Source organism: Zophobas morio, unplaced genomic scaffold (assembly GCF_036711695.1).
Source record: "Zophobas morio isolate AGI-343-1 ecotype UQ-CSIRO unplaced genomic scaffold, CSIRO_AGI_Zmor_V1 ptg000011l, whole genome shotgun sequence".
NCBI classification, from domain to species: Eukaryota; Metazoa; Arthropoda; class Insecta; order Coleoptera; family Tenebrionidae; genus Zophobas; species Zophobas morio.
Window position 1 is genome coordinate 9,565,141 of NW_026972116.1, and position 15,011 is coordinate 9,580,151.

At 34.1% G+C, this 15,011-nt stretch overlaps 1 protein-coding gene across 1 annotated transcript in view; it reads left to right on the top strand.

Moving 5' to 3' along the window:
- The first annotated feature begins 5,851 nt into the window (after positions 1 to 5,851).
- Positions 5,852 to 15,011, top strand: part of LOC135127455 (serine protease snake-like) — a 37,491-nt gene continuing 28,331 nt past the window's right edge. The window contains exon 1 of the mRNA XM_064053905.1: positions 5,852 to 5,935. The gene's annotated coding sequence lies outside the window, so the exon portion shown is untranslated. The remainder of the gene's footprint in view (positions 5,936 to 15,011) is intronic.

Consider the following 15,011-nt stretch of genomic DNA (forward strand, 5'->3'; position numbering starts at 1 on the left):
AAGTCGAACGAATGTGTCATTTTTCAACGTTTCTGGTTACTGTTACCATGGAATATAATTATAAATGTAACAATTATGCACAAATTATATGGGTCACTTTGATGTTCTCCTTGGAGAAGGTTATATAATTTATTGTCTTCTGATGCATTCTTGTGAAAGTTCGAATGCAATGTTAGCATTAGCTTTAATCTAGTCGTGATGACAGATTTTTCTATTTTTTTTTTTACGAGTTAGTTACTTGTAGTTGGCCTTACATTATCCTTCCTATTTTTTAAATTAGTACGTATTTTTGCAAATAATAATGCATGGATTTTTGAGACACGATTAGAAATCAAGGACAAAACGTGATACATGATTCAGATGAAGGTAGGAAATTTTTGATAATAAAATGATCATTCGTCTTTAGCGTGAAGTCTCCAGCACATTAATGTTATTAAATGTAAATGACCCAAGGAAAAGGAAGAGTAGTCATCCGATTTAGTTGATTTTTCAATATTTGTTTTTAAACGTTTCGTGTTTTCTGACATTGTAATTTCAGTAGTGAGAAGGACACAAAAGTTAACAATCAAATGTTGTCATAAATCTTGTCATGAGAGGGCGGTAAATGAAAATGATTCATATTTCTTGATCTTTAACTATTTGTGCCACTGAAACAGACTCTTTCTGACGGGTTTTTATGTGCTAGACTTTGGGCTTGATTCGACCTGAATAATTTAAGATTTGCCATAGCAACCTCGAAGTGGCTATCTCTTTTTCTATATTGCGGATGAAATAATTTTCTCGCACGACAAAAATACTTTGCTTACGAGATGCACACATGATTAAAATCAGTAACATCAGTATTAAAATATTATATCTGGAACACAAATGAGATCATCATATTTTAGATTTTTTATCATTTAGTTTTTTGAAAAAGAGTACCCTATATATTTTTATAAATGTATTCTGATTGACCTCTTCTCAGGCTTTATAGACATACCTTATTTTCTGAATTCTGATGCGACGTTGCCAAGTTACTGAAATTTTCTTGAAACTTTTTACCAGTGGAAGGGTTTACAAAAAATTGCAATAGGCATGTTTTTAAAATCTGAGGTATAAATAAAACTGGGGTTTAACGTTCCGAGTGTTTATAAAAAAATAAATTATAACAATTTTCAAATAACAATATTTCTGTTTTTTCAAATAGAACACCGGTATTACTTTTTGTTTTCTTTTTTTGTCAAGTAGGACATATTTTCTTGATAGTGGTTGAATTTTTTTTACTTTCTTAAGGTCCATACTAACATATTGAAAGAAAATGAACAAAAAAAAACTGCTTATCCATAACATATTGCAACACAGATCACAAAAATACCGTCATTGCGATTTTTTTGAGAACCCTTGCATTGGCAACGTCGTATCGGAAGTTCAAAAGAAACTGTGGATATAATGTCTAGGAACAAGCTAACAGAATACGTAAAAGTAGGGTATTCTATTTAAAAAAGCTAAGTTGTGTGTTATGCCTCGACAATAAAACACTCTGTATAGTCAAAAATAATTTTAATGCAGGCTACTCGAAGACCCATACAACTTTGGCTTGTTTGTAACAAATGAAACCGTTCAATCATGTTGGGATAAAAGAAAATTGATTTAATTATAAGAATTACTTTAACAAATATACTGAGTATAATTAGTTATTTTTGTTCTTTTCAGTCATTGTACAGAAATTGGTTAAAAATTGGTTAAAAACTGAAATTTTGTAGTTACATAAAATGAAGATGGATGTAAAAGATGTAAACACAACCGAAAAAAATAAAAAAACACCAATGCTTCCATGTCCACGTCACTTTTCATTCATGAAAGTAGTTACAAAACGAGTAGGTACGTTATTGTTTGATTAAGAGTTTCTTAGAAAAATTCTGAAGAAATAGGAAAGGAAACAATAAAGAACGTGTAGCAACTAAAAAAAAAGTTGCACTAGAAATAGCTTTGAAAGACAACGGGAGAAGAACACGACAAGATGCTTTTACCAATAGAAAATGCAAAATGCGCGAAAAAACAGAAATTAAAGAAAAAAATTGGTCTAAAGCTATTTCGACAGAACTTCTCTCTCCCTTACAATATAATCCGACAAATGCAGATCTTCAAAAAAATTCTAAAATTTGATTTTACGATTTTCATTTTGAAATAACCTTTGTAAAGTAAAAACCAGCGGCGTAAATAACAACCCCGCAGCCCCTACGCCGTACGGACAATGTGAATTAATATATTTAAAGCACTTAACTAACGGGATAAAATGTCCTTCAGCACTAGGTAATAGCAATATGAAACTCAAGTGTTGAGATATGTTTATACATCGAAAGAATGTCACGTAGAAATTAGTTTGATTTGAATCAAGTTTGTCTTCTCAAAACAGATGACTAAAATTATTAATTAAACAACAATCAAACAAAATGTTATGAATATTATAATTCTTAATTTATTATTTTTATATAAAAATGTGCTTGTTCTCACATTTTTGAGAAAATCCGGATGTTTCACGCTAATAGTAAACTGTTATTATACCGTGCATTATGTTTTTGCAAAAATTTGGACGGTTAGGGAAAAAATTTAAAGCAGGTTCGTACACTACACATATATGAGTATATCCTTTTATAACAATTATATCAAATAAACACAGAATTCTTTGAAACGACGTCAACAAATTGTTGGTGGGGATGATTAGCAAAATTTTGGTTAGCATTTAACCATCTATATGACATTTCTAATATACATACAAAATTTGACAATAATTGGTCCAGTAGTTTCGGAGATTACGTGTGTAATAAAAATGGATACAAGAATACGAACACCAGGCAGACAGACGGAAACGGGAGACTACTTTTTTCGTACTGTAGGGGTTTTTTCACGAAAATGTCTTTAATTTAAGTCATAGTAACTATAGAAAATTTCGCGTGGGTATAAGGTAAACATTTAGCTAGATAATAAGCTTTCCAAAAAAAAGTGTAAACAAAATAATCGGCTTGTATTATTACATATTTATATACACATATATCCTTGGGAAACAATATGTCTTCAGAATTCAAAAACAGTGTCCAGTTTTGAATCTGCCGGTGACATTTAATAGATTTAAAACGCTTATTTCATATTGATGTATGTGTCAGCAGTGTAGCTAATACGCGATTAACTAAGTAGTCTTTCAATTTCATTTAAAACATTATTGTCAGTGTGATAGTAGGAGTGCACAAAATCCAAACACTGAGTAAGTATTTTTTAGAAAATACAGCTTCTTCAAACTTTTGAATATTTTTCAAAAAATTCAAAAGGTTTATACGTATTTGATTCAAGGAAATATGACAGCAACAAATTCTACTTGATTTCCGATATTTTTAATAATACTGTAAAAGTCTTTATTAAATAATGTATCAATTCAGCAATTGATTTATTTTCATGGATAAAGAAATCAGAGAGAAGCAAGTCTAAGGCGAAACATAAATGAATCAATCTATTTTATAGATTTTCTTCTGGATTATTTATAGTACTGCTGTCTACGCACGTCAACATTTTTGAAGAGTTATTCTATGTTGATGGATCATTAAAATTCATTATTCAATCGAATAGTCACTGCAAAATTCGGTGATATCTGTTAAGTTAAGAGTATTTCAGTTAAATCACGTAAAATAAAATAAGTGATGCTAGGGAATTTAACTAAAAAGTGACAAAAATAGTTTTATGTTAATATACAATGAAAATAGACGAAAACAACTAAGTTTTTAAAGTTAAGACACAAAATAAAATTTACTGTTACAAAATAATTGGGTCAAATTTAAAGAGCTGCAGGAAAATATCAAAACAGCGATTTGACTAATCTTAATAATTTATATATTTAAGTGTTTACGTAATTTCTTTAATATCATATACAAGATGATTCAGGGTAAATGACGAAATTGATCTATCCGGATATGTACCCCAAAATACATTTTTCTTTTGTTTCTTGATTCATAGTAGAATTTAAAAAAATATCATGAATCCTAGTTTGTATTTTTATGTCACTGTCAATTTTGAGCAGTTGAAAATTATTTCCAAAAATGCCAAGATATTTATTTAGTAACACCGGGAAGAACATAATCTTAATTTATTGAGAGTATCAAAAAATGCTTGAGTGGCGGCACATTTGTGCCCCCAAAGATGTCCCAAACATCCAACAGATACAATATATATTTGGTCAACGAAATCCGAGTTTTCCCAACAATGGCAATGTAAACAAACACAACTTACATTATTATGCACAAGAAAATCCGCGATGGATCCGTGAAACTCTTTTTTATAACCACAGATCTCGTGGATTTGTGATATTTTGTAAATACTAATGTGAATCAAGTAATAAATGAATAATGTATTTCTGGTTGCCACTAACCACAAATTACAGTCGCCATTTAGGCCGAATCACCCTGTATATGTCTACATATTTTTTCATTACAAAAAAACACAGTTTAAATCTGATCTGATATTCCAAATGAACCTAAATTTAAGTTATAATGTTATTGTTGTCCGCGACACGACAAAGTCACTATAGCAACACCTACTTTTATTTTCAGAACATATTATAGACAAACATCGATTTCCTGAATCGTCTAAATTATTAAACTTTTGATTGAGTAAAACCGAAGTCGCTTTATTGATTGCTGGGCCTTGGAAAAATGATTCCCACTTGATTTTTATGAAAGTGTGTCGCATAACATGTTATCCCAGAGTTTATGTGAACAAAATAAAATATCACTTACTTACCTCTTTTTATTGGCAATTTCATTGTCGCCACAAAGTGCAGCTACACAAGCCGCGTTCCCCATCTTTCAAGCGTTGCACAAATATTGAAACTGAATACTTTGTACCTTTAACTCCTTCAGTGTATACACTCAGATTTCATTGACATGGTCGCACACGGGTAACAAGTCGTATTGTTCACCACCGCCGCTACAATTAAGTCAAGTATAAAGCAATTAACAGAGCAAATCTGATTAGTACAGTGAAAAGTGAAGAAAACAACAATAATTGCCGAATAATAGAATTGTAGTTTTCACTTAGAATTGTTGAGGATTTATTGTGTACGCGCAAGGATGGTTTGAGTGAAACTGTTTTTGTTGGAACATTAATAAGCAATTGGATATAAAAAGATACATGGTTTTTATTAAACTACCCGGCTTACTTAATCGAGCGAATTACCTTGATATACATCAGAAGCAAAATGCATTTTTAATGTATGACCTTTTCAGTGACAACCACCGATCTTAAATGTATGGCAAATTTCTCTGCATCGCTGATTTGTGGGCGGAATTTTAATTCAAAATACTCTCATACCTTATGGTTGTAAGTGTTAAAAAAGTTTCAGTTGTAAACAATTAGATGACTGATTGTTCACTACTGAAACTTTTAATTTGTTGCGAAAGTAGATAAGTATATCTAGTCTAGAGGTAGGTATTCTGGCACATATTTTGTCCCTGTGGGAGTACAGACTTCGTCGGCTGTCGCAGTGGATAAGGGTCTAATCCTTCAAAGGCATAATTTGCAGGTAGGTCCAAACTACAACGAAATTATTTACGTGTTCGCAAAGTTCATTCTCCAAATTAGTTTTAACTTGGAATCTTGCAACCTAGTTATAAAAAAATGAAATATTAATTCAAATTAAAAAAAAATGATTTAAAGACAGAACCTCCCTGGCCTCTAAAATACAGTCCAACTATAGATTCTTCGAAAAATTATAAAACTTGATTTTGCGATTTTTTTTTAATTGTTTTTTATTTTTTATGATAGCCTTTACAATTTAAGATAAAAATATGTATGTGTGGATTGTTAAAATATAGATAAAAAACTTGTTGTGTATGTAGCAAGTGTGCAAGTGAGTTTTTCCACAACACAATTTTATGATGACGTTATCAACGAATCAACATTTAACAAGGTCAGTAATTTGAATACCTCCAGTGTAATGCTAATAATAACAGTAATTAATTTATTTTTTGCGGCACCCTGTATAAAGCAAGTCTAAAAAATATCATTAATAACCACAACGAGTATAGGCTGGCAAATTTTTCTCATTTTAGGTAGGATTTATTTAGCAAAATTTTGAAATGACGTCATCAAGATCTGGGGGGGGGGGGTTACATATGCTGACGATAACTTTAAAATGTTTGCAGTAAAAAGTGTAAACGTTTTAAGGTTATCGTAATGCTATAATGATTTCTGCAATCAGGGTATTCGGTTTTGCAGAGTGAAGTTAAACTATGAAATGTTGGTATAGGTACATCTTTGTTTTTTTTCCAAAAATACGAATGCGTCCCAAACAAATAATAAACAAATAAATCTTGGAAACATAGGACTGATTAAAATAACGAAACCTTTCAAATTTGAAGATTGAATGTTAGCAGTGTTTCATTTTCATGACAAGACCGTTTAACGTAAACTTGAGAATAGCCTTTTTTTACTTGTACATTAGATCGAGAGAGCAAGAAACACGATCAAAGACGGCCCTGGATTTTTGAAGTTTTGTCTTTGATTGTTGTATTTTGAAGTGAAACTGTTAAATTGACGGTAATCTGACAAGACGAAAATTCTATTAAAGATAAATCTTTAAAAAATGTATGGCCTTTGATCGTCTTTTTTATTGCCCTTTCGGCACTACAGTATTTTTGTTTTGCATTTCGCAATTTTGTTCACAGCCATAGGTATTTATATCTGTTATTTTTTAGAAAGATAATGATGGCTACGAATGAATAGAACAATTGGCATTTAATTATTATCATTATTATCTTAATATGTTCTGGTGACCAGATTTGAATTAAAATTTCGCTCCGAAAAAAATTAACAGCGTGGCGAAATCGCATTTGAATAATTTGAATTTGAAAAAAATTCAATCAAGAAAATCCTTAAACATAGGCAATCACGTGCACGTTTAGTTCTTTTTGGGTAGTCGGTAGCTCTCCTAGGAAATTTTTTGTTGAGAGGGTTGGTAGAAGTTGATTTTGGTGGCTAGAGGGACGTGACACGTCACTAGTGTTTTGTCTGTTAGTGAGTGAAGTATGCGATAAGCTAGCTAGGTTAAGTTTAATTGGTTTGGTAGAGCGGCTTTCAGCACGAAAGGGTACAGGGGCGGGGCTTAAGTTGCGCGACTTGTAGCCGGGCCATCAGTGGCGTAACATCGATGCATTGAGAAGGGAGGCTCGGCTGAGTTGTACTTCTTTCAAAAACAATTAAAAAAAGAGCAATTTCTACAAAAGAATACAGACAACCATTTAATAAAAATAAATTAATTTGTTTGTTAAAAAAATAGACTTACGTAACAATAAATTATGATAATCTATCACACAAAATTTGGTATTTTTAATTATTAAACGAGTTTATAATGTGAGGGATTATAGCATGAGTAAAAAATTTCACGAACCCTTCATTATAAACCAGTATCATATACTATTTTATAGTCGACTAGTCTTAAATCAACAGTTAAATCTTTAGATAAAAGTTGGCTTAAAACTCTGAGAATAAGCAACCTATGACTATAATTATATGTTTTTTTATTTTCTGGCACAATTTATCGATACCGTAAAGTCGGATTATAATAAGCAGTACGCGGGAATTTGTTTTAACCGCTGCAATCCCCCAGTTGAAGTAAGGCGTATTTTACGGCGAGTAGCGGGGACGCCTTGATCTGGTCCACAAGGTCGTAGCCAGTGCGTCGCTTGGAGTGTTTACAACTAGTAAAAAACTACTTCTATATTACTATATTACTTCAAATAATAATACTTGATGCCCTTTTTAATTTTTCAACCACAGGACCACAGATTTGTGATCTTGAAATGTTATATTATGTTAAAATAGCCCAAAAGAAAAATATATTTGTAATCAAACTATCGCCGCGACAGCACTGGTTCTAGCGTATGAGATACAATTCCGCCCGTTGATAATAAGGCTTAACGTTTTCTGTCTTTAACATCGAAGTAATAATCACAGTTCATATTCTAGCATAATTGTCGTTTATAACTAGAGCTTCGACTGTACCCTAATTTAACAGTTCTTATTGCTCACTAAAAATTACCTTTTTACTTCTTTTACTTACTTTTTTATTCAACTCATACATCAAATATAGCACTAATAATTGTTTAAATTCTTTTTCTATAATGTCAACGCTAATAAAATAGAAAAGTGATATTTTTATTAACCCCAATAATATTTTAATATTTAAAATCGAAATATTCATCGCCGCTGCCACTGCTTGCACGATATTTGTAAGGCCAAACCAAAACAATGTTCTGCGCACTCCCACCACCTGTACCCTTTTGTCTTGAAAGCTGCTCTAGTTAGAAAAAGGGGAAGAAGGCTTTGTTTAACGAAAATTAATCGTACCGATTGCGATGCCACAGTTTCCCCAACAAGCGTAGCTAATTATTGCTGTTTTTCTAATCCGAAATATGCGAATTTTCGATCGACGCTAATGTAAACGTGATGTAAATTTGTTTTGTTTGTAAATTCACAGTTCATGTTAGGCTTTTAATCGTTAACTGGTTCTAACACAAGTTTAACCGTCAGAGATTGTTCAGAGAACACACTTGCTAGGAGACTTCATGAAATTCATTTAGTTTACCAAATTATGAATAAGGTTTCTGGATGCTTATACTCAAGCGTTACATTATAACACTTCTTAATCCCTCACACAAGATTGCTAATAGTTCATTTATGGCAGCTAAATCAATCTAACCTTGCCCGAGTTTGGGATAAGATCATGAAGCCACGGTAGAATTCATAATATCGTGGACTCAGATGCGGGGGAATTAAAAATTTCTCCTCTTAGGCAGTTATTATCATCGTTATCATCATCACATCACTGAGAAACTTTTCTGGCAACGTCGGATGCATTTTGTGTTTATTTATCAATTTATCATGTGTTTTGTTTGGGATAAGCTGGGGACAGTCCACGATTTAAACTCTCAAAGCTAATGGTTTTAAGTAACTAATCACTTGGATAATGGCATAATTTAACATAATGTAAACTCTTTGTTTGAATCGTTGATAAAGTGTGGCATAATTTAACATCAGGTAAATTCTTTATTCTGGCAGCGGCCATGTTGAAAGAGTATTTTCAAAGCAAGCACATGTTTGAACTGCAAAGTCTTATTGAACAAATTAACAACATTGTGGGTCATTTGGGACGTGCATTTTATTCCTTCGATTTAGACCATTATTTGCACAGCGCCACAGGATTAATCACATTTCTGGGAGACATATTTTTTGACGCATCTTTTTTGGAACCACACATTCGTCCGACGCCATTTTGAACCTCTAGATTGCCTGTTATGTTTTTTTTTTGTGTTTGTTTGGGGGAACGTAAACCGATGGCCCGCAATTCAGCTGAATAACTTCACTTTTAAAAATTAACCAATAACTCGAATGGGCATAAAATATTAAATTCATATAATTTTGTTAGCTTTGCAATTTTTCACGTCATATAATTTTTTTTTCTATCCCCCAATCTTTGTTGTATAATTTAAATTGAACGTAAATTTTCATGCTCTGCAGTCCCTAACCTCACGTAATGTTTTTATCTGCACAAGTTTTACGAGTACTTCACATCAGATCTTTATTTTGTTTCTATAAATTTTTGATAGTTTTTTGACCATGTAAACATTTTGTAGATTCATGTTTCCAACATAAAAATTGTCTGATGTCCAATCTTAACCTCCGATAAGAATTCTTCAAATTTCACGAGAATGTATGGCGAATTTAAATGTTGTTTATTGCTCTTTTTGAAACTTTAACACTTAACAAATAAACAGGTGGTGGAAGCGGAGTGCGCGGTTCCTTGTTGAGCCGGTGGTCGCGCCATCTGCACAAAGTATGTAGGCCTAATATAGAAGTCAGGGGCGGTTGGCATGATCTGACGCTGTTGGCTTCTTTCCATAGCCGGGACCCAACCACGAGTTTGCGACCGTAACGGCCTGCTCGTATGGCATTTTCGTAATGGAAAGGTGCTGTGCGGCAGTGCTTGCGATCTAGATAGAATCACCGTCGTGGGTAGGGACCGCTGCATATTTTTTTTATTAAAATTTTGTATGTAGGTATATAAAATTTTCAAGTAACCATAAAATAAAAATTCCAAAACATATCAACATTTAAAAAAAAACAAGAAATAACGATTTTAAAAATTAGTTCCACAGGAGTTTCTTTGTTTTTAAAGGAACAACAAAGTTTGTTATACCATTTATTTAACAGTAGGTAAACATATCTAATTGTATGATTTTTTAATACATATACAGGGTGTCCCAGAATTCGCGCCATTCCCGTGAATGACATGTTCCCTGTCCCGAACTGTGCCGTAATTCGCAAAAAGAATTGTCCAGGCTTTAACCGTGTGAGAACTGGAAGGCGATTAAGTTGACCAATAGAGAGGCTGCTTTTATATCCGAACGTTTCTATGTTCAAAGTTACCTATGCCAAGAACAAAAAATCGGGTAATACTAATTTTGAATGAATTTTTTCCGAATCCCCCTCCGTCAACAAAAGGAAACATAAGTGTGGTTATAAATTTAATCATTTTGACAATTGTTTGTCATAAACTGTCACGAAATTCATCACTGACGAGCTGAAGAGACGCTTCTGCGCCAAAGATGACTGATTAATGTACACAGAGACATCAAGGTTTACTTTAAGGCAAGTAACATGGCACAGAAGTTATTTCTGCTGCCATTCTAGTTAAATTGTGTTTAACTGGGCTGTACATGTCATAAGAGAAGCTGTTTCATTTCATCGTAGGCAAATAATACATTTATTACTATTCTACATAGTGTAGATACCGAAGAGCAGGTATTAGAAGTCATTTTCTTAGAGCCCCGTGAATAATGTGTTGTTCTTTTTAACGAAAATTAGTACATTTTCAGAATTCACTATGCATGATATGCCTGATATTATGTTTATCGTTATTTCTGAAAAAGAGTACCACATGTCCATTCAAAGAACGTTATTAGGTGTACTAAAACATAAGTATCGCTTTCGATTAATCGGTGGTTATGATTTTCAATAAACAGTATCAATTTTTACTGAACAGCTTTGTTGCTGATACCTAATCTAAGCAACGAAAAAAGAGACGAGACTCCACTTCTCTGGTGTATTAAGATCATAGGTATCTGCTGTGGTGTCAGTCATGTGGGGGAGATACTGAAAACTGAGACTTATTCAAGAATAATATTTTTGTTGCACATGATGATTTAAAACAGTTTCTTTAAAGTTGTGAGTACTTTCTAGAGATTGAAAAGATACGAATAAAAATTATAACAAAAATCGTAGTTGCATTTTTTTTTAAGAACAATACAAACTATAAACAAATCAGTACCAATACCACTAAGTTATTGATGTCTTATTCATACTAGTATAAAGAATATTTGGAAATGGGTAGTCGGTTGGTCGCAGATGCTGCACTCTCGTGTAATGGTAAGGATGCAGTCTTCTCTCTTGAAGGATACGATGAGTGGTCGATCTTGAGCATCCACTCATTTGCGCTACGTAGAGGACACTTCTCCTAGGATCCGCTTCCATGTTTTCTAACACTTGCTCTTCAGCACCTACACGTACATTCCGTGGAGCCCCAGCACGGCCTTTCCGACTAGGTTGAAAGGATCCATCTTCTCTTGCTCGATGTAACAATCGGTGAAACACATGTTGGTCTGGGTGCCGACGATTATTCACGGGGCTCTAAGAAAATGACTTCTAATACCTGCTCTTCGGTAGCTACTCTATGTAGAATAGTAATAAATGTATTATTTGCCTACGATGAAATGAAACAGCTTCTCTTATGACATGTACAGCCCAGTTAAACACAATTTAACTAGAATGGCAGCAGAAATAACTTCTGTGCCATGCTACTTGCCTTAAAGTAAACCTTGATGTCTCTGTGTACATTAATCAGTCATCTTTGGCGCAGAAGCGTCTCTTCAGGTCAGTGATGAATTTCGTGGCAGTTTATGACAAACAATTGTCAAAATGATTAAATTTATAACCACACTTATGTTTCCTTTTGTTGACGGAGGGGGATTCGGAAAAAATTCATTCAACTTTAGTATTACCCGATTTTTTGTTCTTGGCATAGGTAACTTTGAACATAGAAACGTTCGGATATAAAAGCAGCCTCTCTATTGGTCAACTTAATCGCCTTCCAGTTCTCACACGGTTAAAGCCTGGACAATTCTTTTTGCGAATTACGGCACAGTTCGGGACAGGGAACATGTCATTCACGGGAATGGCGCGAATTCTGGGACACCCTGTATACTCAGTGACAAAAGTAAAAGAACACTAAGACGGAATTTTGATCTTGTAATGAAATTTTATACACAGGGTGTTTCAGAATAAGAATTGATTAGAATTTCAGTGTTATCGCCCCAGTAATTTTAAGAAAAACAATTTTTTTCTTGTGTACTGAAGAAGTACAATTACATTTCCTGACACGTCAAGACAATGACCTACTGAAGTTATCAACGCCATTCTGGGGTATTTCATCCTATGCCACCTGTACTTGAGATCGAAATCCTTCCAAAGACTCTGAAGGGCGAGGTAAATTGGATAGCTTCCTGCCTAACACATCCCAAACATTTTCGACTAGGGATATGTTAGAAGATTTTGGATGGCAAGTGTCAAGATTGACTTCAACTTCTTCAACACGGTCTACAGTGACTCTAGTAATGCGTGATTCGGCATATGTCTTGGTGAAAAACAGCGTTTTGCAGGACGTAAAGATATGGAAGAAGAAGGGTCGCTACACTATCCATGATGTATTGCCGTGGATCAATAGTTCGGATGATCCACTGAAGTATCCAATCGTCCCCGACACCATAATCCTAGCAGTTCGTTGCACATGCCGCTCCACGAAAAACTGTGGATGTTGTCGTTCGCCTTACCCTTATCCGACCATCGCTCATGCCCAAACCAAATCAGGATTCGTCAGTAAAGACGACCTGATGCCAGTCTTCGTTACAGCCTAACCTTTCTCGACACCACTCTAAGTGTTGGCGTTCGTGAGCAGTGGTAAGTGGTAATAAAAGCAAACCGTAGCCGGTACGACATGAGGCCGAAAGACTTTATATGGCTGTTGGTATTCTTGGTTTTTACGAGTCTTCCTTCTTGTGCAATCGAACATGTGGTCGAAAAATGGTCCCCTACAATTAACAGTCTTAGATGACGCTCCTGACGTGCTATTGCTTATGGTGGACGCCCTGGATGTCTGGCTCGTTGTGTCGTTGTGCTGTTCTTTCTTGGAACCAAACCTGATAACCATTTGCCACAGATGATAAGGTCCTGTTTAATCGGGCTACAATTTAGCGAAATGATAATTTCTCTTCCCGAAGACCCACTATGCGACTTACTCTAGGCTTGTGACAAACATGTCAAACACACAATAAAGTGCCGGAAATGATCAAAGGAGCCATACATACCATGATAAGTTTGTCTTCAGCACACAAGAAAAAAATGTTTTTCTTAAAACTGCCGAACCGATACCATTCAAATTCTAATAAATTCTTATTGTAACAACCCTTAGGCTATATATAAAGTTGTTATTCCTTCATGGTGTTCTTTTATTTTTGTCACTTAGTACCTATACATATATGTATAGGTACATAGTGTTTACTAAACATGCAGTAAAAATTCAGGAGGTTATTCCTTGTGTCATTGTAAGATTTTTTAATCCTTGGGTGATTTTTACATTTACAAATATTGCTGAAAAGTGAAAATGCATAATACATCCAATCTTCTCCTATTGACTGCTAAAATACCAGGGTTGTTTCTTATTGAATTACACCCCTCAATTATACTATTTCTCAAATCTTTTTAATTTTCCACTGCAGTACGTAGTGTGCACTAATGTTTTCATTTTATTTAAGTCTGGGAATCCAGCAGGTCATAGTGAGGTCGACGTCGACCACTTTAGCGATCTTCATATGTGCGGTACACTCGTTTTACTTTATTTTTATCTCCTCGTTTCTTCAAAACAAAGCGTTTTTCCTAAAATCATTCTTTAAACAAAAAATCTTCAAATAATCCAAGGAATAACCTATGAATTTTTGTTACATGTTTAAAATATTGCAGTCTTTATTATAAAAAATTGCAGTTTAGTAGCTTGGAAGTTCAATAGTCGTACTTACTATCAGATACCAGATTCGTGAGGGTATCCTGCGCTCATGTTTTCTATCCATTACGGATTAGGCTAGAGTTTAAGTAACTACGGCTGAATTAACGTTGTGTATCTTAACAATTATTGTTCTTTCAAAATTTTGCTCCATAAGACTGAGTTTATAATGCGATGTTTGCATTTTATATCTGAAGTTTATTGAACGCCGTTGGATATGCGTGAATTTGAAGGAAAACTAACCCTTTTTGCACTGTACAGTTTGCCACCTAAGTTTAAAGTTCCGACGTGTGGTGCAGGTGATTATAGCACTGGTGGTTTGCCACTTTACTAGCAAGTGTCTGGTCTCTGTCTACCATAAATGATTGAGTATATGCAAAACGCAGGCTTACGTTGTTTGCTGTTGTATTTAAAAAAAAATTATTTATAAGTACAATTCTAAAAGGTCTTTTAATTAAAATCGGTTTTAACAGAAAACTTTCTAAGGGTTGGTTTCAATTTCTAATCATTTGAGACCATAGGTTCTCGATGGGGCTCAGATCCGCCGACGATATTAGGTGTGGATGAAGCAATTACCTAGCACCATGTTGTCGTCTGGATAATTAATATAATATTCTCACAGATGGTAATAATATGTCTTCCGGAATTTCTAAATACATTCGGGCACTGAAGTTCGGTGGAAAAACCGGCACAACTTCTCCAATATCAGCGCGGCACATCCATCGACTGATGTTTCCTTGGCAAAAAGTTAATAGTTGTACATTTTTTCATACAATCTTCCAATAACCCTATCATGGCTGCAGTACCAACATTGAATACCCCTAGCATTGCCACCCAAAAAGCTCAACGGAAGAGCCATTAATGGTCCTTTCCG